General features: G+C 43.3%; 1 protein-coding gene across 10 annotated transcripts in view; it reads left to right on the top strand.

Moving 5' to 3' along the window:
- The first annotated feature begins 243 nt into the window (after positions 1-243).
- The window catches only part of mef2aa (myocyte enhancer factor 2aa), a 94,581-nt gene continuing 68,421 nt past the window's right edge, over positions 244-26,403 (top strand). For 6 of the 10 annotated variants that reach the window (XM_064313706.1, XM_064313711.1, XM_064313713.1 and 3 more), the window contains exons 1-2: positions 12,667-12,824; positions 25,118-25,238. The gene's annotated coding sequence lies outside the window, so the exon portion shown is untranslated. Of the gene's footprint in view, positions 576-647; positions 936-1,319; positions 1,358-8,215; positions 8,704-12,666; positions 12,825-23,631; positions 23,754-25,117; positions 25,239-26,403 lie in introns of those variants that run through there. The other 4 variants (XM_064313709.1, XM_064313708.1, XM_064313707.1 and 1 more) reach the window with 4 other exon arrangements.

Raw genomic sequence — 26,403 nt, forward strand, 5'->3', positions numbered from 1 at the left:
TTGCATTACACCCCTATTTTTTAAATTCAGCGGTTCATTTGCCAGCACAAATTAGCCATAGATCTGAGACAGCTGTGCTGGCGGACTTAGAGGGCGCTGTGTTGAATTATAGTCAGGATATAACTGAAGATGCGAAGAATAGCAGTTGATGAAATTGGTATTCTTGATAATTGATAATTATGCCTTGATAATTACGAAGCACGAGCTCTCGCCCTCGGTTGTCCGCCATGGAAATCGAATATGCTGGAAATATGTTGAAATGAAAATATTATTTAGATATTGCAAGCCGTTGTTTTCAGATCTATATACTTAAAAACACACACTGTTGTGCAATACACTTATTTTCCAAGTCAATTCCGAACGATTCGCATTGTTACGTTTATTTTGAAACCGGTATGATGCAATCACACCACGGGGGGCATCCAGACGGAAAAGGAAAGACAATGGATGGGCGTCAGATTCCAAATTACCTCATTATTTCAATTTAAGATAACAATGAGGAATTTGGGCTGAAACGCTTGAGAAGGTGTTTGACCATGAAATTCCCTCACTCCGACCTCCGTGTTCAGAAACAGGTGAGTTGGAAAAGGGAGACGCGCAACTGAACAGTTTTATCATCACTTCCCAGAACGCCCTGTACAGTTCTGAAAACGCCTGCAGTGCGCGCGAGGTGTTTTCCCTGAGATAACTTCTCAGTCCCACGCGAGCGAGCCTTCATCGAGCAGCCTTTCAAAGATTGATGTTAAACCTGTTATTTACCTCGGCACATCCCATCAATAAAACGTGGACCATTTGAAGGAAAAAATCACAGCCCGGTGAAAATGGCCTTCCGTTGCCAGTAAAGAAGCGATGATCTGATAATGTGCTTTCCCCTTCGCTTTTGTCCTCATCGATTGAATTGCACTCTAAGGTTCTTTCGCAGAGATAAAGTCAAGGTAAAGCACACGGAAATATTGATTCTTTAACATGACCCTTTTGCGGATAAATCCACTTTGGCATTCTGCTGGGCGTCCAAAGTGTTTTTAGATGCAAGCCATTTTTGGCACCATAAAATGCTTTTAAAACGGGTCAAAAGAAATCATTTCCACCCTCTTCACACTAAGTCAATTTAACACAGGTATTACAACGTGTATCTATGTAGTATGTACTATGTGTGTGTGTGTGTGTGTGTGTGTGTGTGTGTATGTATATATATATATATATATATATATATATGCATATTGATTGGCATATTAAAATAAACTTTGCCCGAACTATTTTACCAGTTTAATACCCCAGTTTACCGTCTGCCTAATCATGATGATTATCTGTTCCCATAGATTGGCCATTACCCGCCTGATAACCATTTGGGATAAATGTAAGTATTGACACCTGCTTGGCCAGTGTTACACCTGACATTTCTTCCCATCAGTGAGTTCTCATGGCCACTGTTTGAGTGTTTTTTTCTTCCCACTGGGGAGTTTTTTATTTTATTTTTATACCTCACTTGCTGTTTTGTCTTGATCTTCCCCAGTGTTTATATTTCTGTCATTATAATTCTGTAATATATAAATGTATAATTCTGTAATTTCTATCATTTAAAAAAATAATTGAATATGCTTGTGTACAAAAGCAATATGATAGAACAGTGAGACTTGATGAACTCCAAAATGTGTTACTATCACATTGTCAGGGAATCTTTTATTTGACTCAAATAATGTACTGTAATTTATTAATGACACATGGACATTTTATCTGAAGGTTTGGTTTGTTTTTGTCTTCAATGAAGTCATAGAAATAGTCATTGCTTTTTTTCCTCATTTTGGAGAAATTTATCTCTGTGGATTTATCTGATTTATTCAAATGGTGTCAATGACACTTAAACCCTTGAGGAACGTTGGTTGTGTTTCAAGCCTCAGACGCTCATGTTGAAAAGTATGTCTGAAGAGGAATTCTGTTTCCTGCTTTGTGAGCTTTTAACACATTTTATTAACGCATAAGATTTGTCTGCAGCCATCTTTTATTTTTCAAATGCGAACAATAACAACATTATAAAACCAAAACAAGGGGATCACAAATAGATAACACTGTTGAATGTTTCCCCCTGAGATTACACTTGTTTTTATCAGTTTCATAACATTGTTGCAGTAAAATTGAAACAGACTTACATACAGTGTAATGGGAGAAGAACAGTGAGATACAGAAGACTTAGACACTTAGAGCATGCAGGATACTGACTTAGACTGACCAGAGACAGACCAGACTGGCTAAAGTCAGGATCATTTGTGATGTATCTGCATTTGTTCACTTAATTTTCACTTTCATTGGTAATTTTATTGGTACCCAACCATGGAAATATTAGATAATGTTACCTGACAACAAAAATGTCACGTTAAATAATGAATTGCCCATTGTTAATGGAAGATGAATGAAATGATACCGTTAATACGTGAAATACCTGAAATTAAGGGGCAGATGATAAATGTAGAGAAGGAGAATCATGGCTGACCTTGCTTAATTTTTAATGAACTGGCGGGGGTAAACGCTCAGTTTCTGACCCTTTTGGGAAAAAGGTAGAGGGGGAGGGGGGGCAATCTTTTCCCAGAACAGCGGTGAAAATGACGTCACTCGGACTGTTGCTGAGAAGCGTTCGCTTCCAAGTGAAAAAAGATGGCATTGTTCCTTGCACCTGCTCTTCATTTTATAAAAGCACATTTCGACAGTATTTCTACAGAGATGGGGGGGGGGGGGGGGGGGTCACCTTAACTCCACACCAGGAACACTGCTGAAGTGTGTGTTCTTCTTTGATCCACTTGTCTGCAAGCCACTCTCTGCTTTACACCGTGCAGTCTTCACAGCACTACAGGAGACGGCTAGCACTGATCAGTGGTGTGGGGTACAGGGTAGCATAACGGTTAGGGTGCTGAGCTTGTAACTCTGAGGTTGTTGGTTTGGTTCCCAGGTGGGGAAACAGTTGTGCCATTGAGCTAGGTACTTACAGTAACCCGAATTGTTTCAGTAAATGTACAGCTGTACAAATGACAATGTTAAAAAAAACTATGTAAGCTTACTCAAGCCTTAATTGTAAATGTGTTCAGTACCTTTCACAGTACCTCCAACTGAATACAGTCGGTAGCGTGCAAGCGCCCGGTCGGACGTTGAGTGGGTCATCTCTCAACCCAGCAGTCAGCGGTGTACCCAGCGTCAGGCTGTCCTCCGGCCCTCGCCCTCCCCCTCTGCCACCGCTCCGTTTTCGTGAGAACCGCACATCCGGACAGAGAGCCCAAACGGGCGCCTCGGTAATTTCAGGCAGACAAAGTTCTGGTGCTGGGGAGTTGAGACAGACAGACAGTTGCTCTCTCTCTCTCCCTCTCTCCCTCTCTCTCTCTCTCTCTGTCTCTCCCTCTCTCTCTCCCTCTCTCTCCCGCGCGGCTCGGAGCTGGCAGCGCATGGTTAGTGTTAATTACAGTCAGTAACGGGAGAACAGAGCCGGGCTGTGAGACACTCGGCGTATTTTTAGATCCCGTTCAACCCCTCTAAGACTGCAGCGAAATTTGCACAGAGACAACTTGGTATTCTCTGAACCTGCTGTGTTTTTTTCAGACTGCCTTTCACACTGCACTGGAAATGCTTCTTGAAGGAAATTCGAAATGAAAAATAACTTTGTCTGGCATTGCCGACTCAAAATGTATTTTTGTAAATCGATTTTTGCACATTTATAAGTTGATGTTTCAAATTTGAAATTGTGGGGTTATTTTTTAAAAACGTTTTCCAAATGTATTTAATGTACGCATTTTCATACTTATTTGGTGGATTATTAATTTGTGTGTCATACGCTGTAAAAGTGATTACATTTCTCCAATTCAGTAAAAATGAGGTTTTTGCATTTGCATTCACCTTTTTCAGTTCAATCAACCTTTATAAAGTAGGATGAACACAACTAAATCATTTTAATTAACTCAAGCACAGATTACTAGTGGGCTACAAACTGTGGTCAGTAAATTGAGTTGCATCAACTTCTATGAGGTACCCTAATTAAAATGTTTAATTTTGTCTAACTCAATCTTAATGTCATTTCTATGTCAAAAGTACAAAGAATAAGACAATGATAATAATAATAATAGGCTTTAAATAATATGAATTTACATGTTTAAGTGAAATTGAGATGAAAAAGATGAAAGAATACAATATTCATTCAAGGTATCTTACCAAACGGTTTTAGGCATAATGATCAAAATGCTAAATTGGACCCATGTTTTAAAGCATTGGAAGCCTCTTATGAAATGACAAACTCAACACGTAACTTTCCAGCTGGTAGCAATGAATATTCTGTTGCACATTAAGATTGGCTGAGTTTTAAGACAGACCATTAATGTTAGCACACCCTCGTTAGGCTGTCACTTCAGAAACCAGTGCTTCCACAAACGCATTAACATTTAGTCCGAATCAACATTCAGCAAATGTTAAACATTCAGCAACTCACTGAACACCACAGCGAACAGCACAGGCAAAATACTTATGTCGTACATTTTCACAAATTATTTCAAAAACTGAAATTGTTCAACCTACTTACCTCTATCAACAAGATACTGACACTTTTTCAGTATAGGGAATGTGATACTACTTAGGATGAAAAAATATTAAATAGATCATAACTATTAAATTTATCTTAAGACTGCAGTGTAGGCTCAACAGTTCCTGACAGTTAAACAGCAATGAAGGGAGGAATATTGGATTGATATCTCACGGGTTTATTTCACCTGATTGTTTTCAGTATATCATACTATAAAAACTTCAAACTTATGCTATTAAAAAAAATACAAAATGAAAGATCCCTCCTTATCACTCAATATTTTCTCCAAGTTTTTCAGTGAAGGATTCCTCTCTGATATGGTTTTGGCTTTTGCCGTCAACCTTTCCAACCTTCAGAGTGACTCTACTTTGAAAAAGGATATTACATTTTATTTCAGTGTTTTAAAACCATGACTACAAATAGAGCAGGATATGAAGGGTGAGGACGGTTGTCATAACGCCCACCATTGTGATGCACACTGGCTCCTTATGGTTTGATATGAATCACCGAAAGACTGTAACATCAGCGATAAGCCGTTTCTAAGTATAACTCCAGTAGATGTTATCAGAAGTCCAATTCTGACAACATGTAGATAAAATGACTAAATATGGTTCTGAAATCATCATTCTAATGATGCTTAGATTCTTGGGGGTAGGTATGGTGGGCACCGCCAACCTTGTGAGAATCTAGCTCATATAAAATGATGAAATTGTGCACGATTGTTCATTAGCCTTTCGTTTCATCATCCATTTTCTAGGTGGTACAAACATTTTTTGGTCATGTGAGACATGGGGTGTGTGAGGCATTGCGAAGGGCACTGCTCTTAAAGGCAGAGAATTTTTGTGCCGTTGCATCACTTTTCTGTAATTACATTTTACTGTAAAATACTGGCAACTGGCTTGCTAAAACTTCACCATATAAATAACGGTAACAATATGTTAAGTATAAGGTATCAGGCTGTATAGCTAGCAAATGTTAAATGTATTGTGGTGTTTCGCCATGAATAATGCAATTATGCACATTTCAACTGTTTTCCTGAAATGCCTTTGCTATTTTACAAGGACTTTTACCTTAATATTCACAGACTTTTTTTTTTTGGTGTGCACGTTAATATGTTCTGTGCACTGAAACTGAATGAGATCAGGTGACACAGTGAAGGCAGTGATGCCCTGTGCCTACCTGTCCTGTCCTGAGTGCACGACCCTTTTAGATTTAGCGCTGTGGGCACAAAGCAGGGGTATCTGGGTCAAAACATGACGTGTACTGATTTGGTCAAAGCTGTGATTCCTTTGGTTTAGTGGGCAGCCAGAAATGCCTTTCCCACTGCGTCTTGCTCAAACTTGCCTCTCATCCCCCTCCCCCCAATTGTGGAATTGCTATCTGGCCCTTTTGAGTCAGCTCCATGCCATATGCTTGGAGCACCACAGCCGAAGTGCTTGTAATCCTCCTATGCAGTGTCCTGCAAGCCAGTGACCATTTTACACCTCGAGCCAAGTCACAGAGTGCTACAGGAGAGAGCTGGCGCCGACTGGGGGGGTGATGCGTCTCTCGCCAAAAAAAATGACTGGTTGTCTGTGAGCACCTTGCTCAAAGACAGACGCAGCTTTTCTCTGCCTAAGGCAATTCCTTAGGTAATTCCCCCTTGTCAGTGGTTTACCCGCAATTGGCTGGAGATGACGAACATTTATTTTTACAAAGCGCTGCAGTCAAGACGAATGTTTAAATGTTTTCTTTTTACTTAATATTTAAACGCAGTCTGCGCGAGCGAGCGCTGCCCGTGAGATCGCACCCGCGCACTAGCGGCCTTCTGCGAAGGACGCCGGAGCCCGTGGAGTATAATGAGGCCAGAAATATCTGATGAGGAATAAGTATGGCAAAAAAACCCATCCCTGATCTCCCTCTATATACAAACAGAGGTATAAATGAACTCCCAGAAGCCCGACTCTCGGCGGATCAGTGGGAGGTGTGCGGGGAGAGAGAGAGAGAGAGGAGCAGACGAGCGCTATAATGAGTTTGGGATAATGAAGTGTTGTTTTACTGCGGGCTGGCGGTCTGTGCCGAGCGGGCTCTCCGAGCCCTGAGTGAAAAACGCCATGCGAACTGTTTGTGTGAAACTGCGACCCTAATTTACCAAGCAAAGGAAACCTTAATGCTGGACTGAATGCACTCTGTGTGTCTGTGTCTGTGTCTAGGTTGTGTGTGTGTATGCGCGTGTGTGTGTGCGTGCGCGCGTGCGTGTGTGTGCATGCGTGTGTGCGTGTGTGCATGCGTGTGTGCATGCGTGTATGTGTGCGTGCGTGCGTGTGTGCGCCCGTGTGTGTGCATGCGCGTGTGTGTGTGCGCGCGCGTGTATGTGTGCGTGCGTGCGCACGTGTGCGTGTGCATGTGTGCGCGTGTGTTTGTGCGTGCGCGCGCATGTGTGTGCGTGTGTGTGTGCGCGCGCATGTGTGTGGGGGAGGTCTTTAAAAGTCACTTGCGAGCCGGGAATTTTTGCAATTCGTTTTTTTTTTTTTTTTTAATTGGAAGGGAAACATTTGTGGGGCTATTTCTGGGCCGGTGCAATGCTAAAAATGCCAGCTGTCTCCCAATCACGAATCTCTGTAGTGAGCCCCGCTGTTTTCGTCCTCTCTCTGATAATGCACCGCAGTCAAAAAAAAAAAAAAGAATTTTGTGTGTGGCCGGTACCCCCTCCCTCCCACGTTGATACGCACTTTCAATTTGGAACAATAGCGGCATCACGGTTTCTTTTAATGCAAGACAGCTTCTCACATCTATGTGCAAAAATGTCTGGTGTTAAATGAACACTGATAGAGTGCATCTGAACCGTTCTGAACTCAGATAAACACTGTTAGAGTTGAATTAACGCTGAATATTTCACTGCGTCTGATTCCGGTGTCTGCCGTTCCTTGCTGAGTGACAGAAGTAGCGAATTATCAGCGGCATGGTCAAATCTGCCAAGGTTTCAAAAAACAAGTGTTTGTGGAAAAAAAATAATAAATTGCATTGTTGCAGTGAGACAATTTTGCATGAAATGTTCATGGTGGATTGTCTTTCATCTTCGGCAAGCAGTGTGAACCTCAACCTGAACGGCTTGACGTTGCCATATGCTACAGAATTCCAAAGAAGTGAGAGAAATCACTTTGAAGTCTCGTTACATACATGCACACAATCCCAGAGAGAATCTCCGTTCCATTTGAAAGGAATATGTGAGAAAAAGGGAGTATTGTACATCTCACTGGCGTCGTTAACGCTTTCTTCCGCGCCGAGCGCAAATGTCATTTTTCTCATTTTATGCACTTTTCTTTTGATGCTCATTTTTGAATGAAATGAAAACATCACCCGGGAGTGACGGGGAAGTTAACGATCTTGTGTTTCCCACCTCATTCACAGCGCTGCAAAGAGCCTTGTTTTTTTTCTCCATGTGATTTGACAACAGATTGACTAACTTTAGTGTTAGCGCTCGCATCCAAAGTTCACAAAAAGACGGTGAACATCTGTTGTCCTGGCCAAGATTTCTGTGCAACTGTACTGTCAGTCACCTATGCAATACCCTTATGGCCGGTGCTGTAATATACAATTGATAACAACATGTAAAAAATGAAAAGAGAAGGAAAAGAACCCCTTGCCCCCCCCAACCCCCAAACTCCAATCCCATCCGACTGAGTGACTGACAGGTGCGGCTGGTCTGGCGGGCTCTGGGAACGCAGCCCTGCCCCGGGACGCATGCCCGGGATTACTGCACGCACGTGGGACCCCCCGTCCCCTCAAACTGCTGCCGCCCGGGTCCCGTCCCCGCAGAAAGATCCAGGATTCAGGGGCAAGCACAGGGCGCGAGGACGGGCCTCTCTCTGAGGCGAGAAGGAAGCCGTCCAAAGCCAGCTGGCCTGGCTTTGAAACTACGAGAGAGAGACTGAGAGAGAGAGAAGAAAAGAGAGAGAGAGAGATAGAGACAGGGTGGGATAGAGAGAGAGAGAGAGAGACCGGAGAGAGAAGAAAAGGAGATAGGGAAAGAGACAAAGTGAAAGGAACTCAGACGGGAGGACGGAGAGTGGATGGAAAGGAAGAGAAAGAATCCTCTTGTGAGAAAAGCACCCGAAGGCCCGAAATCTGCAGCAGGTTCTGCCCAAGCGTTTCTACAGCAAGAGGAACAGGTAAGACACTGGGTACTTCTGGGACTTTTGGGTGGGTGGGTGCGTGTGGGGGGGGGGGGGGGGGTTGGTTTAGGTGGAATAAGAGGAGGTGTTTGGAACCAGAGCGGTTATGGGGTGGTGACACTATTCCACACCCACGGAACATTGCAAAGAACTGCCCGTGACTAGAGTGGATTTGTGGAGACAGACAGAGAGAGAGAGAGAGAGAGAATAATGCCTCTTCATTACAAAATCTTATTATCACTTTGCTTTCTGTACCTGCCGCCCTGTTAATTAGCCAAATGCACGATTCTCTCACAACTTTAACAACAGGGCTTCAACACAAAATGGGCGATTTGTACACGGTACTTTTCAGACCGCCTCGGCTGTCGCCATGCCACCGCTTTTCTGTCTGTCACATGATCGCGCGCTTCCATTTCTGTCGTATCACCGGGCGGTTTGCAGTGCTCTTACCTGTGTATGATAAATCCAGCGTTATTACTCACAGATCAGCCCGCTTTCATGGTCCAAAACATTGTTTGTGATAATGCAGTTCTGGTTGGGGCTCACTCAAGCAAATTGCTGCTCCCAAAATTTGGTTTTGATCTAGAATTAGTCAAGAATTTGGAGATTGGGAATGCTTTCAAGACAACTACTTGATGTGACTGAAGATTGTCATGTATTTTTCAAGTACTTAAAAGAGAGAGCCTACGAATACTGTACCAAAAACAATGGGCATGTTGTACGTATTTTACAAGTTGTGTTTCAGCATATTTCAATACACTGAAAGTGTCTAGCCTTTTATACCTTGATTATACCTTGATTGCAACCTCTCTTAGAACTGTAAAATATGTCCAATATAACTGTATAAGTCTGCTGTTGACTTGTAGACAAGGTAGAAAAAATGTTACGGAAAAGGTAGGAAAAAGGTGATGTGCAGGAATAGAGCGGGAAGAGGAAGGCGGCGGGCCGAAATGTCTCCACGGCGAGCGCCTCGCCGTGTAAACGCTTTTACAGTCGAAACGTAGCTGAATGAAAGGTTCTCACCTCCGCGCTAATCTCCGGACTACAGATGGCTCGTTTATTTGCCGCGCTGCGCAATGTTTGGCACCAGGTGGGTGTTTGGCTGAGCGAATCCGCACGCCCAGTCCTGGCGGCATTGTTTCATTTTTCCCGGGGTCCGGCTTTTGTAGGAAGCCGAAGGGCAGACAAACCGAGAGTGTTTGATAGCGTCACGCTAACGAGCGGTGTTGAATGGGCCTGTGCGATCGAGGGGAAAGAATAATGAAGGATTTTCTCTCTTTCCAAAAACCTCATTCCAAAACGTTTTAAAGAATCGAGGCTTTCTGTCCGAAGCCGCGTTCCGAAATGCTGAACGGATCGAGGCTTTCTGTCTGGTAGCCTCATTCCGACAAGCTGAAAGGATCTCTGTCCGGAACAGGTGTCACCAGGTTATGCTGGTTGAACTTGACTGACATAACCATGTGTGAAAGACCTGTGGCTTTTCGTATGTTTGGAGGGAGGGGCATTTAAACAAACAGATCCCACTTACAGCTGTAGCTCTACGGCCACAGTTAAAATAAACTGCAATCCTGTGCATTTTAGCAAAAATGAAATTACGCGGAACATCGCCGTTAGCTACCATTACAGAGCAGGCCTACTCGTTATAACCCTGTTGTTACCACTGAGCCGCGAATAGAACTGTGACACAATAATGGCAGGAAAATAACAGAGGAGCTCTAAGTCTTTCTCTCTTATGACCGCTGTTTATTTTCCTCGGCGACAGTTTTTTGTTTCCTTCTAAGCTACACTTTTAAAGTGGAAGCTGTACTGAGCACCGGCGTACTCGCGCTATTCTACAGCGTTAAGCGTCATAAAGAGTTAAGGCACAACAACTTTGTGTTTGTGCTTGTGGAAATTTAAGACTAACTCCTGCCCACGCAGTTTTCAGAATGATTTCTTCTGCTGGTAAGAGAGAGCGTTTTGCATTTGCGTCACTTACATGAATGAAATGGCAACGTCAGGATTTGTTTCATTTGCACGATTGCTTTAATAGTCGTGGAACCTTTTGAACACACAGCTCTCCAAAGGTGAGCGGTGATGTCAAGTCAGAGGCAATGAAAAGATTAGCCATTTCCCTTTCGACTTAAATCCATTCTGAACACTGCAACTGAATACTGCGTCAAACTACATAATGACACGGCAAGAGACCGTCGGAAGTGGCATTAGAAAGGAATTAAAGCATTGTGTATGCATTTGTCCTTAACATGCCACCATAAAGCATTGTTCCACACGTAAACATGCAAGTACTCATGATTCCGTTCTTTCATATAGTTAAATGAATTACAGTGTCAACAGTAAACTGGCAATTTGTAATGTCACTTGGAAAACATTTGGATTAATTTTTAAATACACTTTTGCGCAAAGCAATTTAGAAGGCCATTAATATCACAAGGCCAAGTATCAAGAGTACAAGCAAGCACTAGAGACAGTAATCCTACAGGTATTTAGTGCAAACCTGATCAGCCTTCACAACAGCACAATTGAATGAATTGAAATATCAAGTGTGTCTGACGTGACACAATGTTCCAGCACTAATCAATACTGAAACAAATCTGGGAATCTGAAATGAGGATGATCAATTTGTGATTTTACACATCAATAAAACTGTGTAGCAGGATGCAGTGTGCAGTAATTCGGGTTCGGTAGCCTCGCACCACCACTGAGTAAGAATGGCTTATTAGAATGTGCAGATCTATGCACATTGATTGGGAATGATTAAATACCATTGGAGGTTTTCTCATGGAAGTTCTATGGTATGCAGAGGCGAGGAAGTGAACTGGGGTGAGGCTCTCAGGTTAGCGTCTCAGGTCCCAGCATCAGGATTTTAAAATGAGGTCAACCAAGTAAATCAGTTCCAGCTACTGTTTGCTGAATCTATATACTTTATTAAATACTGCTTCTTAATTAGTTACCCAATGCAGTATTTAGCCATTTTTTGTTTGTGAAAATTATACAAAACTTGTTTAATTTGAAAAAAAATAATTGCACGTTTAGTAGTTTTTGGATTGTGTGAAGTTACTCTATAGTACAACTCTCGGAGGTTTAACCCTCCTTAAAGGCATACAAGAAGGGGCACCACAAAACAAGAAGCAAAGCCTTGTCACTGCAATGTGACGTCTTTGAGGTCTGATTTTTCTTGTACAAACCTGACTGAATTAATATAATTTTAAATCCCGGCATAAACAATCAAATCCCAGCGCCACACCTCTCGTAGATCCTGTACTACACGTGACTTATCCACATGCGATCTGTGCCAAAACCTCCCCGTCAGCCTAATGGTTAGCGTTACACAGGACGTGTTTCTATTGGTTTAAAAAAATGCCTATCCAAAGAAGACGGCCCTATTGTTGCTGTTGTCTTGGAGAATTACGTCAATGATATCTAAGGGAGTATCGCCTGCACATAAAAAGGAGAAAAACGTCGAGAAATTAAATAAAAGACCGTTTAAAATATTTTTAGCATGGTATGTTTATCAAATACGTTTGAAATAATACCTTAGTCTCGCGCGCATTATTGGAAACTTGGAGCTTTTGTTCCATTCATTAATAGATGCTCTACAATTCGGCTTGCAAGACACTAATTATCCAACTTTTGTTTTTAATCGATTTGAAGGTGTAGGTGACGTCGACACACATGAAGCTGTTTCCTGTGGAATCTGCGGGAAAAGGGAATAACTGTTTGAATCTACTCAGGTTAAAATTGTATTATAGTATCCATTATGTAGGATACCACAATTAAGTTAGACTTGATGAAAACGCCCATATTCAAAGACTGAAAGCCGTCTAGGGTTTAGCCTACAGTAGTCCCAGAATCTCAAGTTTCAGTGAAAGTTTGGATTTTAGTTTTTAAGAGACCCGAGTAGAGGAGGTGGGGCTTCAGCTCAGGCTGCTGTTCGTCAGAGAAAGAGGGAGGAGCCATTCAGTGACAAGAGGCTGGCTCTCTCTGAGTTTGTCAGTTCACTAAAAATAGAAGTCGTATGGCAGCGTGCGTTTGAGAGAGCGCGTTTATGTCACTGTAGATATTGGAGTCACTGATACAGTGTGTCTATATCCAGCGAGGGACGGGGGAGAGAAAAAAGGGTGAGTTGTAAAAATAGAAACGATATTACACATAGGGACTCGACTGAGTCCGACAGTTAGGGAGAGAGTGGGGGAGGGAGTGAGAAAGAAGCGGACGAAGAGTGAGAAGGATAGCGAGAAATCTTAGATACCCAAAGCAATAATGGGTACAGTAGTAACCTACTATTGTGCATGCTACAGAGCACAGATGAACTATTTCTGCTGTATTGTTCCGGCTTGCCACGTTTAACTGACGAGTCATTATTTCTTTTTCGTACTTTGTGACGTTAAATTGCATCCGTTGGATCACGTTGCATATTTTATGGAGTTGACAGCATAGGATTTAAAATCGCACGTAATAAGCTTTTTTTTAAACATTGATGGTAACGAATGAGCGACTCTTAATTAAAATGTATATAGCTACCGTCTAACTATAACTGGGTAAGCTTTGCTTAAACTTGGAGAATGTGACGAATGTTTACGTATCTCAATACCTCCTAGATCTGAACTGTGATCTTACTGACTGTCGAGGACCAGCTGCAAGAAAATGCTCACATCAGTACGATTAAATTACTAGTGACGTTCTTATCATCATCAGTGTAACATTAACGCTGTCCTGTTTTTGTTGTTGTACAGTCTATATAGTGACACCGTTACGGATATGACATCAGTGACTGACCGAATATTTGACTGGTAATTTAGCGACTCGTTTTTAACTTGGTTTGATCGCTTTATTGTTGTCCTCTTCAGATTTCCTTATCTCAGGGCGATCGGGCAGCATTGTAGAGACTCTGGACAGCATAATGTACAGTAGCAGGCCATCTTTTGCCATATAAACAGTCGGCTACACGTATCGCGATAATCAGTTTCCATATTCGGTCTTCAATGATAACAGGCCAGGTGACGTCAATAATTAATCTGTCAAATTTGAGCACTTTGACTGTTGTATTTTGGCTGTAGTTTCAATTTCCAGTCGACCTGCTCTGGGACATTCTCGTTTGTGGACGGTGTAACCAACAGTGTGATTACCTACTTATAGCTACGTGAAAGAAGTCTGTGACTGTTGTTTATTTGAAATTTAGTTTTACAAGTTACAAAACTAGTCGGTAAACTATTCATTCTTTCTGTAGTATCTGTTTAAAATAGTTTGGGCTGGGGTATTTAATGTAACGTTTCTGCATACTGTTCGCGCGGGTTATAGCCGACACAAAGCCCTTTACACTGTACCTGAACATAGGGTTAAAAAAAAAAAAATTAATAGCCTAATCCATTTTATGCAGCTATTATTTTTGCACGCTCAGAGAGTGTTTAACATAGGCCTATTCGTTTGGCGTATGTTGTTTTGACAATTCAGTCATGCAAAATAAATTAAAGTTTCATAAACAGTTGTGTTGCCGAAGTTTCATTTCAAGTTTGTGATTTATTTTTATGTTGCCTTACCCGCTTTTAGTACCGATATGTAAATATATTTTTGGATTCACTGAATTGCTAAATTGTCAAACGGGAAAATAAGTCGATGGTGCGGGATAAAGGTACGGCTTTTGAGGGCGTCATTCTGCGCAGAAGTCGCTGATGAGGCGAGTGTCCTACAGTGATTGGGATGAGGTATCCTTTAGCTCTGTGCATCAGGACGATGAAACTGTTAACCTGCGTTTAATTTTGCGCATCATAAAACACATGTAAAAAAAACCAACTCAGTTTATTTGCATTGCTAAAGTGACGCCAAGTCTACCAGTCATGCGTCACTGACCCAAAACGGGCCCTGACATATGAATTTTAAAAATGTATTGTTTTCTGAAGGTTTTTTTAATATGTATGGCGGCTCGCTCACCCACTCAGTACAGTTTACGCTGTGGGCGGTTTGAAACTGAGAATATGCTGGTCCTGCCGCGGCTCCAGCAGAAGCTTGGAGGCCTGGCTTTTTGCCTCGCACGTAGTGACACACTGGTGCCTGTCCTGTGGTTCGGAGCACCCTTCCTCGCTGCACTGGGGGAACATGCGGGATTGCTGAAGTTTAAACTTTATTAAAACCATCAATAACGCCTTCATTTCGCTGTTGATTTCTGATGCCAAATCTCACGTTGTCTTTCAGTTTTTTTTTGTTTTATTATCATGTGTGAGATGTTTGTAATTTAGTGCTTTCCAGACTCGCTGGCCTGGATTCTATTACTGTAAACATTTACTCTATTGAAGCTCAATGAAAATGGGTTAATGTCATAACAAGCGAGACTGGATTCATCATATCTACCTCCGCTGGCATTAAAGCAGTGTTAATGCAACAGGGCGTGAAGTCCTAGACCCCAGCCCAGGGAGATTTTAGGACCTGATGGTGCTGTCAGATTGCAACACAGTTCCTTACAATGGGCCTCTGTCAGAGAGAATGCAAATATATTAAATTACAGCTAAAAAAAAAGGAGCTGATATCAAAGAACATGGTCAGATATTTTCGGGATCCCTTCTTTGATGATGAAGACTGAAAAATAGATGGATATTTAAAAAAAAAAAAAATATATATAAAGAAATGCGACCAGTTAACATTTGATAAATTACAACTTGTATACATAAGAACAAATCATTGAGTATTCCCCACTAACAAGCTAAACTGACTCATTGCAGCATGTTAAATGCATATATGCTGTAATCGGTGACAGTCTTTATCAACAGTTGTGCATCTTGACCAAGACATGTTTTCACCATGTATGAAAATGTGTGAAATTACTGTCAAGTTTTTACGTCTGACTAGGAACACATTTGAGAGAGAGAGAAAGAGAGTTCATAAGCCATAGGTCAATCAACCTTAGTATATTAATACCAAAATCTTTCAGAGACGTTAAACTATATTTTGTATTTTTAGTACTTAGGGACAGAAGTTTGGTCAATTGCTTCTATGGCACATGGAATAATGGCATAATATAATAAAAGTAGAGAATAGATTTCTACTGTATAATTTCTGCCTGTTTTATACCTGAGTTATACCTGATTAAATGCATATCTCATATACATTTCTTCAATTTGTATTTGGCGAAAGAAGCTGTATTCCTAGGGAACTTATGGAAAAGGCCCAGCAAAATGTAAAAGCAGATAAAGAGGCCGTTCTTGCTGGTTTGTGCGGGCTGCTGTGGTTTTAGTGCCCTCTGGAGAGTGCAAGACTGGCAACAGCTGTGCATTTCGCTTGAGTGTAGTCCTGTGCCTCCTATTGGCTGGTTCTGAGTGAAGTCCTGCTCTCCCCATTGGCTGGTTTATGAGATGGAATGAAACAATGAAGAATGCGCTTGGCTCTGCGTGCAATGTGGTTTCTTCCAAGTGTCCCGTTGGCTTGTTGCATTTGCTTTAATACATCGTTTTTCTTTCTTATCATAGAGTGATTTTATATATTCTAATACAGCCGTGCTTAGTTTTCTTGCATGTGAGGCAAACTTTTAACTGTTTTTATGTAGTTTTTTATATATGAAAAAAGGCTGGGCCTATCAGGACAAAAGGCTTCCTTAAAAGTCTGCTTAAAACTTGGGTGCATTTTTTATTATTATCATTATTATTATTATTATTTTAATACAAAAAAGGTTTAATATGTGAGCGCACACAGTTTGAAATTGATTGCATGCACTGTTTGAATGTGTAGAGTTTTATAAGCTACTGTGAGACATGAACAGAGCTTGTGAGTGGCTCATCCTGGTAAAGACTTGCTCTAGTGTGTGGATGGGCTGCATAGTCTGGTGGGACTGCCAGCCCAGCCTGACTACATTTTGGGTATAGCATCGTCTGGGGATGGAAGGGTTTTTGTCGGCAGGATACCTGTGTCTCATCTCACACTGGCGCCCCCCTCTGGTCACTTGGGCACTCACATTCTGCCGATACAAAATACACATTCGAGTCCTCGCTAGTTCGACCGGTATGCTGTGTAGTGAAAAGCAGCAGCTTGCATTCTCTGAAATTTACAGAAGGGGTTGCAGGAATGAATGTGAACACAAATATAGTATTCCAAAATAGGCGGAAATGCCATGGCTATCAAGTGAAAAGTGTGTTTTCTGACAGGCAAAATTCTAGGGCTCTGAATATGCTTGCCATTGCATAGGATAACTGATTCACCGGCCTGATTACAGTCTGTATGGACATTTCGAAAGCTCAGTCATTTTTAGTGTTACCTTGCCAACAATCCTCCGACGACTGTCAAAATACTTAGCCTATATTCAAGAAAAAATACAGTGTGGCTAATGAACCTGAATTTACGTTATTGAAATCTTAGGTTTTCTCTATGGAGCAGGGGAGACTCATTGAGTGGAGCAGTCGGCCGTTTATCTCTCCTTGCTGGGGGAATTCCACTGGCCTCACAGTGGCTTCTTTCATAGCTGTCCACGGCGGTGCTCTGGGAGGGAGGGTTTTAATCTGCGTGGCTTTCCCCCATTTCGTGCGAGTCCGTCTGTCCTGCAGCCCGCACGCGCCCGCTGCCCCTGAGGTCTGCGTCGAGCGTCCAGCTGCAGCGTCGTTCTTTTCTTTGTGTCGGATGGAACGCAGTTAGAGCTCCAGCGGCTGGTGGGAAGGCCGGCTCGTGGGTGGCGGCTTTGAGCTCTCGGCAGCGGAAAGTCCGTCCGCGCTCAACCGCTGCTCTGAAGTGTGATTTATGTCTAAACCGCCGCATCGCTGCGCGTTCGCCGTGCGCGCGAATCGGGAGCACGAGCACTGTGGCTCCACTGTGCTGGGGCTGCGCTGCGTACATCATCTCTAACAGCGCAGAACAGCACGCTTTGGGTCCCTCGCTCTCGCTGCTAGTTATGTTACTCGGCTGCACGTATGAAGCCAATACATAACTTTCTGTGAGTGAACAGGAACGGCTGAAGCCAGCATTATCTTGAATACTTAAAGGAACGATTCAGAGAATTGATTAGCAGTCCATAGGCCATGTTATTTCGAAAGCCATCCGTTTATTTATTTTTTGCTTTTTGGTGGAAGCTTCCAGCTACTTCAAGTCTGTTGAGTGAAGCTATTTTCCTAGGTTCCCAGCTACTGAAACACAAAGTGTGCATTATTGGTGCTGATTGAGTAAGAATTCCTGAAGCCCTCTAAATTGGTTTCAAATTGTGTTTTATTACACATGCCAGGCTCCTCAGAGCTTGCCAGCTCACATAAAGGTAGTTTAGAAAAATGTCTTGATTCATGCCTGCAGATTTTTCTCTCCACTTAATAATGCAACTCTTTGCATGTTCCAAATGGCTTTGGCTTATTATTATTATTATTATTATTATTATTATTATTATTATTATTATTATATTATTACTATTACTATTACTGTTACTATTACTACTATTATTATTATTATTATTATTATTATTATTATTATTATTATTAATATAATAATAATAATAATAATAATAATAATAATAATAATAATAATAATAATTATTATTATTATTATTATTGAGGACTCCTTTCTCTGAAGAGGACATTGGTAGTGTACCTAACATTTATCATTTCACATGTATGTCTCATTATGGTCTCTGTAAAAAAACAAAAAAATGTTAACAAGTGCTGTGAAGTGAACCCTAGGTCAACTTGACTCCTGCGTACATGTTTGAAGATATTTAAAGAAGATTCCCGGCTGTATTGCATAAACGAAAACTGCATGTTTCCTGACAACTGTTATTGAACTTGCGTCTTACTGAAGACTGAAATGAATACGAATGTTTCAGGAATGACTATGAAAATTAACCCCAATGCACCTCGCAGGGACTCCACTAATGGGCCCTACATGGCAGGTTTACATCCACTCAGGCGCTTTACCTGAGTTTATTCTCACACACAAAAAGGCAAAGAGCCCTGGACTCCTGTTGGACAGTGATGTGAGCTGCAGTAGCCCCCCCCCCCCCCCTTGGCACCGGGCAGCACCGCCACACGTTTTCTCACACAGTGGTCCCTGGGGAGGGACTCCACAGGACAGATGTATAATTTATGGCCGTGTGATTAATTCCTCCTCCTCTTTCCCTCGCTCTTTCCCTTCTTCTCCTCCCTGGTGAAGCGAATGCGAGAGTGTGAGCTCGGTGTATTGCTGTGGGTGAGGTAGGCCATCCCCTGGCTCAGCGTATTGCTGTGGGTGAGGTAGGCCATACGCGGGCTCGGTGTATCGCTGTGGGTCAGGTAGGCCATATGCAAGCTCGGTGTATCGCTGTGGGTGAGGTAGGCCATATGCGAGCTCGGTGTATCGCTGTGGGTGAGGTAGGCCATACACGGGCTCAGCGTATCGCTGTGGGTGAGGTAGGCCATATGCGAGCTTGGCGTATCGCTGTGGGTGAGGTACAGTAGGCCATACCCGGGCTCAGTGTATTGCTGTGGGTGAGGTAGGCCATACACAGGCTCAGCGTATCGATGTGGGTGAGGTAGGCCATATGCGAGCTTGTTGTATTGCTGTGGGTGAGGTAGGCCATACGCGGGCTTGGTGTATCGCTGTGGGTGAGGTAGGCCATACATGGGCTCAGTGTATCGCTGTGGGTGAGGTAGGCCATCCCCTGGCTCAGCGTATCGCTGTGGGTGAGGTAGGCCATATGCGAGCTTGGTGTATCGCTGTGGGTGAGGTAGGCCATACGCGGGCTCGGCGTATTGCTGTGGGTGAGGTAGGCCATACGTGGGCTCAGTGTATTGCTGTGGGTGAGGTAGGCCATCCCCTGGCTCAGCGTATCGCTGTGGGTGAGGTAGGCCATATGCGAGCTTGGCGTATCGCTGTGGGTGAGGTACAGTAGGCCATACCCGGGCTCAGTGTATTGCTGTGGGTGAGGTAGGCCATACACAGGCTCAGCGTATCGATGTGGGTGAGGTAGGCCATATGCGAGCTTGTTGTATTGCTGTGGGTGAGGTAGGCCATACGCGGGCTTAGTGTATCGCTGTGGGTGAGGTAGGCCATACACGGGCTCAGTGTATCGCTGTGGGTGAGGTAGGCCATACGCGGGCTCAGTGTATCGCTGTGGGTGAGGTAGGCCATACGTGGGCTCAGTGTATCGCTGTGGGTGAGGTAGGCCATACGCGGGCTCAGTGTATCGCTGTGGGTGAGGTAGGCCATACCCGGGCTCAGCGTATTGCTGTGGGTGAGGTAGGCCATATGCGAGCTCAGCGTATTGCTGTGGGTGAGGTAGGCCATATGCGAGCTCAGCGTATCGCTGTGGGTGAGGTAGGCCATACACAGGCTCAGTGTATCGCTGTGGGTGAGGTAGGCCATATGTGAGCTTGGCGTATCGCTGTGGGTGAGGTACAGTAGGCCATCCCCGGGCTCAGCGTATTGCTGTGGGTGAGGTAGGCCATATGCGAGCTCAGCGTCGCTGTGGTAGTGCCATAACAGGCTCATGTATCGCTGTGGTGAGTAGGCCATTGTGAGCTTGGCGTATCGTGTGGGTGAGGTACAGTAGGCCATCCCTGGCTCAGCGTATCGCTGTGGGTGAGTGGGCATATGCGACTTGGGTATCGTGTGGTGAGTACAGTAGGCCATACCCGGGCTCAGCGTATTGCTGTGGGTGAGGTAGGCCATACACAGGCTCAGCGTATTGCTGTGGGTGAGGTAGGCCATACGCGAGCTTGACGCATCGCTGTGGGTGAGGTAGGCCGTACACAGGCTCAGCGTATCGCTGTGGGTGAGGTAGGCCATATGCGAGCTCAGCGTATTGCTGTGGGTGAGGTAGGCCATATGCAAGCTCAGTGCATCGCTGTGGGTGATGGCGCCATGCTCTCTTTCGGAGACGTACGGTAGCATAAACTTCAGATCACATACAAGGAGGTGTGTGTGCAACAGGGAGGGGCAGTTACCATTGCAGCCACTGCCTATTTAAAATATGTTTGTTCAGTCAAACCACTGCAGCGTGACATTTAATGTATTATTGAAAAATAATAAGACGGCTAAAAGGCTACAAGTTGCTGCCAGCATTCATCTTTTCATATGGAACGAGTGCGTTGGAGTCCAACTGTTTCCTGCTTTTTTAGCCGACGCCCTTATTTAGCTTTATTGAGCCTTTCTGCAGCATTAGAAGACACAACTTTCTAATGCAAATATCACAGAAGTGGGCACAGTATCAACAGTTCAGTAGAGGAAAACAGAATAACTGTAGTTGTAGTAGGACAGTAGTTGTTAATGTTAGACAGTATGTGAAATCAGCTGTGGTTCAGATTTTTCACACAAAAACTTCAGTGCAACATAGTCAGTCTGTCTACAACTGAAATGCTTTTGGACAAACTTGATTAAAGCAACATTGTTGCTTGGATTCGACATAAACAGGAAACTAATTCCACTGAACACTCAGGAGTTGAAACTTTGATTTTCAACCTGACTTCTGAATTCTGTGGAACTCCAGCGACAGTCCCTAATAAGTGAGAGTAATCTCGCTAACAATTCATTTGCGGAAATATCATGCGACCCAACATTCTGTGGGTGCGTAGTGCTTCATTTTCAGTCTTCTCTCACACCTGATTTTATCCTTAATTAGCAAGCTATCATATTTAATTACACTGTATGCAGATGAGTCATTGTGTTCCATATTCATAATAAAATAATGGCCAAAAACAGAAATATAATCTGTTTAAGGCTATAGAAATGTTGGAGTAGCTGACAAAGAACAAATGTTTTTTTTTTCTGTTTTTTTTTTTGCAGTTACTAAGTGACTTCCTGCGCCTTGTGTCACAACTTGTCATTTGACTATGATAATGTTAGCACTACCGTGGAGTACTGATCGTTTGTGATAATGACATTCTGGAGAATGGATTAGTCATTCCAGCCTTTTAAAATGCTCTTGACACCACTGTATTTCTCAGTTGCCACTACGTGTGAAACAAAGTAACTAAAACAACTGACGTGCCAGCTTGCCAACTTAATTACAGACCTTGTAGGATTAGACTCAGCAAGTTTCATGTTACAGTACAGGTATTACCATTAGAGCCATCGGTCTGTGCCGGAGGGTTGCAGTAGCAAGGTTTTACCGCTAAGGGCTTGAGGATTTGAAATATACACTTTTCAGATTGTGTGCTTCTTTGTATAATTAATTAGTGAGAATAGAGCCGTGGCACCATTCTCATGCTCCCATATCCGCTCGGAGTGCAGTGTACTGCAGTCCATTCTAGCATCCAGTGTGTTTGTTACATAATCCAACAATTTGGTGAGAGATGAAAGCAAAGTATCAGTCCCTGTCTCGTTAATACCGTGGTTCGGTTTGTTATGGTATTTCAATACATAGCAATTAACAGGGTCAATCATTACACCAGTGCCGATTACAAAGGGCGACCGTGCACAGTCGCGCTTTTATACAACTACTGTGGGCAAAAGGTCTAAATGTTCCTAAACAAGGTAGACTTACTGAAGCTGAATTGTCTAAGTAACACTTACACTGAGCCGTATAAACCTATATGTGCTAGGCCTGGAAATCAAATACATAATAAATGTATATGCAATTTAATGTTGAATACTATTAAATAGTATGGGATTCGTCCTACTCATGTGCGTTTTCATTAATTACACTTTCAAATATTGGAATAATTAACTCCCTATGCGCGGTAGGACTCCAGTTCTGTTCTCTGTAAATAATCGCTCCCTGCAGAGAGATCTGCGTTCATTTGCGCTTCAGAAAGGAAAATCAATTATACGAATGAAACGCCAGTTATTTCGTTTCGTTATTTCGTTGAAGGCTCGCGCTTTCCCACAGGGACTTGGTCGAATAAAGCAGCGTTTTTGCACATTAGCAAGAATTCAGGTCCAGATCAAAGTAATCGATGTTCTCGGAGTGGAATAGGCTGTCTCCTCCCTAGTTTAAGCGCGTGAATAATTCAGCGCGCCAGAGTGCAGTCTGGGTAGATATTCTCCTCTCCTCTTTTGGTTATTAATCAGTTCTTTCACAACTGTCTGAGGTGTATTATTACATGAAGCGGGCGAACGCGCCAGCTGGGTAATTACGTTAGTCGCTGTTCACTCTTGAGTGTCCTGTTGCCAGAATAAATTTCCTGTCCCTTAGCCAGCTCTGACTTACTTTGGGGTCAAAAATATTTTTGTGAAACCAGTAGGTTTTTATTTAGAGCAATAAAGCTTTACAATATTTTAATAACTATTTTTTTCTACATTTGTTAAAGATGAAAATGTGCTCTTTTCAGGCATCACAAGCAGTAATAGTTTTTTTATATAATGCGCATCGCTTTAAAATTATTTATGCAGTGCATTTGCAAATGCGGACTATTGTAGATGAAAAATGCATAAACTGATATGTTCGGATATGCATTATTTACGGTGTATAAGATAACGTTTTGTAACATAGGCTATTTTAATATACATTAGTCTTAGTTTTAAAGCCAAATCAACGCGTGATCTTTTTTATTGTCGACGTAGCAGCATAGTGAAGGACAGCGCCAATTGCTTCTTCTGGACGCTTTTTGAATCCGTACAGATAAGCAAAACTAAGACGGGCTGTAAGAAAAATTGATAGACGTGTTGCTGTGCTGTTTTTCCCTGCTCCCTTAACGATGGGATATTCCTGGAACCACAGTAAACAAAAATAGCAACAGTTTTCAAGGACAGACGCCTTTTTAGCGGCACTTGGCAGGGAAATAGAGGCAGCTCTGTGTGTATTTTTGAAGAACGTCTATTCCTGGTCTCCGCTGAGCGAATTACTTCTGGTCAATTGCATTACATCGCAGTCCAGCAGGCAGCCGTTCGCGCCGCGCTCCCCATACGCCTTTATTAGCTGTGCTCGAGCTCGCCGCTTGCAGTCCTGCGGGGTTGAAATCACGTGATTAAACTTAGTGTTTTCCGTGTGCGCGAGGTGGCCTCGGATAGCCCAGTTGAACGAGCTCAACACGTAGAAACCTGTGATGCCAAGCCCTTATTACTCATAGCTGCGCTCACATATTAGATGACACATCCCGTTATTGCCATGGACTTGATGTGTGATAATTTTTCTCGTGATAATTTACTTGCAAGAAATATCCGCGGATTTAGACGTACTTCTGTTTGTTTGTTGTCAAATATACATTTCTCTTGTAAAGTTTTTTTTCTTCCTAGTTGAGGCTATTATTATTGTTGATTCTACACTATGAGTGTAAGTACAGTTTACTGCGTAGTCTGTCTGTGTGTGTGTGTTTGCATATGTGCGAGAGAGTTGGAGAAAGAGAAGTGCTTTTTTAAGAAATGTGCTTGTGACTGCGACAGTACAGGCCTCCCGGGGATGCGATTAGTCTGTGTGTATGTGAATGGCAACAACATATCCCTCGAGCTTTACCATTTAAAGGATTTTAGTATCAGATTTCTCTCAATTTGGAATGCCCAGCCCGGCATACAGACCTGGCTTATCGGAGCGAGAGTCTCCTCTGAAAAGCGCGCTAACAGACGCTGCTTCTCCTCGCGCTGCAGTCCGCTAGCTCAGCTGCGCGGTCATCGTTTCGGAGGAGCTCGCTTTAACGGCCCCTTTGCGCAGGCAGTCCTGCGCCGCTAAACGGGGACAATGCCGCTACTTAAATGTTAAACTCTCTCCCTCCCTGGGTAGCGCCGAAGCCAATTACGTTCGGTGCACCCAGAGTCATTGACCATCTTTCATTTTTGGGAGTTCAATAATAGACCACGGGGCATGTCACTACGCAGAGAACCAGTCATTTAACAGGATGAGCAAAACGACGCGTTCCTCTTCCAGCACCTTCTAAAATGTATCGCAGAATCAATTATAAAATTATTCTATATATGTTATGAAACACATTTTCACCTGAGGTGAATGCATCCTGATATCATGGCTGGTAGGCGTGTGTTTGAGTGTGTAGTCTGTAATCCACAGCACCTGTTATAAAAGTAGTCTGGCAGTTACATTGGGGACTCATTCCAGGCAGTTACTCTATCTGTCCTCACCTGACCCAGAAATCGATTGAGGTGCACTGTCTTTAAGGACATTCCAACCCGGTAAATGCTCCCTGAAGGAGCTAGGAGCGAGGGGCTAGGAGGCTCCCGAAGGATGCTTGAGCAAGGAAACGCGAGTGCATCCTGTGCGGAAGTGTTTTTTCGGAACGCGTGATTTATAAAACCGTGAATCTCACGAAACTGTGGATCCACCTCTCCCTATGTGCCTCCATCTGTAATTGACTTGGCTTCAAACTGATGCTTGTCTGAACAAGGATATGTCATTTGCCTAATACATGTTTCCTCGATTTCTCCATACTCGCATCCTTTCCTCTTGTCCTTTCCTTGCGTCCTTCGTTGGGTGGAGCTGAGGAGCGTGGAACGGACGTGAGGAAAGGAGTGAAAGTAAGCGTTTGGAATGAGCTCTTTGTTCCCTCTCTTTCTAAACTTGTCTTTTCCTCCCTTTCTGTCCTTTCCCCAGGACACTTTTCTCCAAAAGAAGGCAACAGAAGTGCGAAGACAGAAGGAAACTGAAGACTGAGGACCTGAACTGAGCGCTGGGTTTCATTGGTCCAGCCGAGAGGAGATACCTGCTGTGATTGGTGGGTGAGACTTGATTCTCCTTCCCTATTCGTTTGTTCAGCAGAGCAGACCCGCCATGTTGAGCTGCCTGACAGCTGGCAGCGGTTTGCAAATGGCCGCACGGCGTTTTACATTCACGGTGCCGTTCGTTTAAACGCGACGCGTTTTTAAAATGGCCGCTGCTTCTGCTCGGCTGTGTCTGGCACTGCAGCCTTCAGCTGCACTTCCTCTTGCAGCGGTCCTGTTGAAGTGTGCATTTCACTCTTGGTTTCCACCCTGTAATAATACACTTCTTGTGTTGAAATTAAGCTCAACGTTGGTTGTGCTGATGTTTGCGGTCAATAACAGGCCATGCTCTGCCTTAACACTTGTGGCAGGGGCTGACAAATTGCTTCTAGAGGACCCAAAAACAGCTTTTTAAAAATACTTTGCTTATTCCTTGTTAGAATTTTGATCATTGTAATTAAAATAGTGCTAAACAAATTATAACATGTCTTAATGTGTAGATCCATGTGGTAATGACATCATGACTTGCACAGATTTCTGTGCACGTGTGTTAAATAGCTGCTGCACTGTGGCTGGATGACTGTATGAAACGTTACCCAGTTTGGGGTTCTTCAGCCATAGAGTGGTGGTGAGATGACAGTTTGATCATGAAAACTTACCTATTTTATTTAGTGTAAAATAAATACGTAAAAAAAAAACAAGTTAGAATGAAAGGCTAAAATATGTAATTTATGAGAGATAGGAACGTTAAAAAATATTATGTTTTAATTTGACCTACTGGGACTCGCTCACGGAACCACCCCCGCCCCCCCACCCAGTTTGGGATCCTCTGAGGTGAAGCGGCCCGATACGCTTTGCTGCAGGGACGGCTCTTTGCGCACGCTCCCTAAAGCTCGATTTCCACACAGGGACCTGGGGATTCCAGCAGGCTCGCGTGAGACCTGGAGGCGGGATGCAGAATCTGTAGCCCCGGGGTTAATGTTCTAGCCGCTCACACACACACACACACACACCTTCACTCCTCCGGGCGTCGGTGAGGAAGTGCGTCCAAGTGACTTTTTAACGAGGGAAAGTAACAGCGTGAATCACATAGTATTTTAAAAAACCTCACAAATGAGACTGAGATCAAACAGAAAGGAGGGAGAGAGATCATGAATATTCATGCGCGCATGTTGTGCG

This window comes from Anguilla rostrata, chromosome 16 (assembly GCF_018555375.3).
Source record: "Anguilla rostrata isolate EN2019 chromosome 16, ASM1855537v3, whole genome shotgun sequence".
Classification (NCBI taxonomy): Eukaryota; Metazoa; Chordata; class Actinopteri; order Anguilliformes; family Anguillidae; genus Anguilla; species Anguilla rostrata.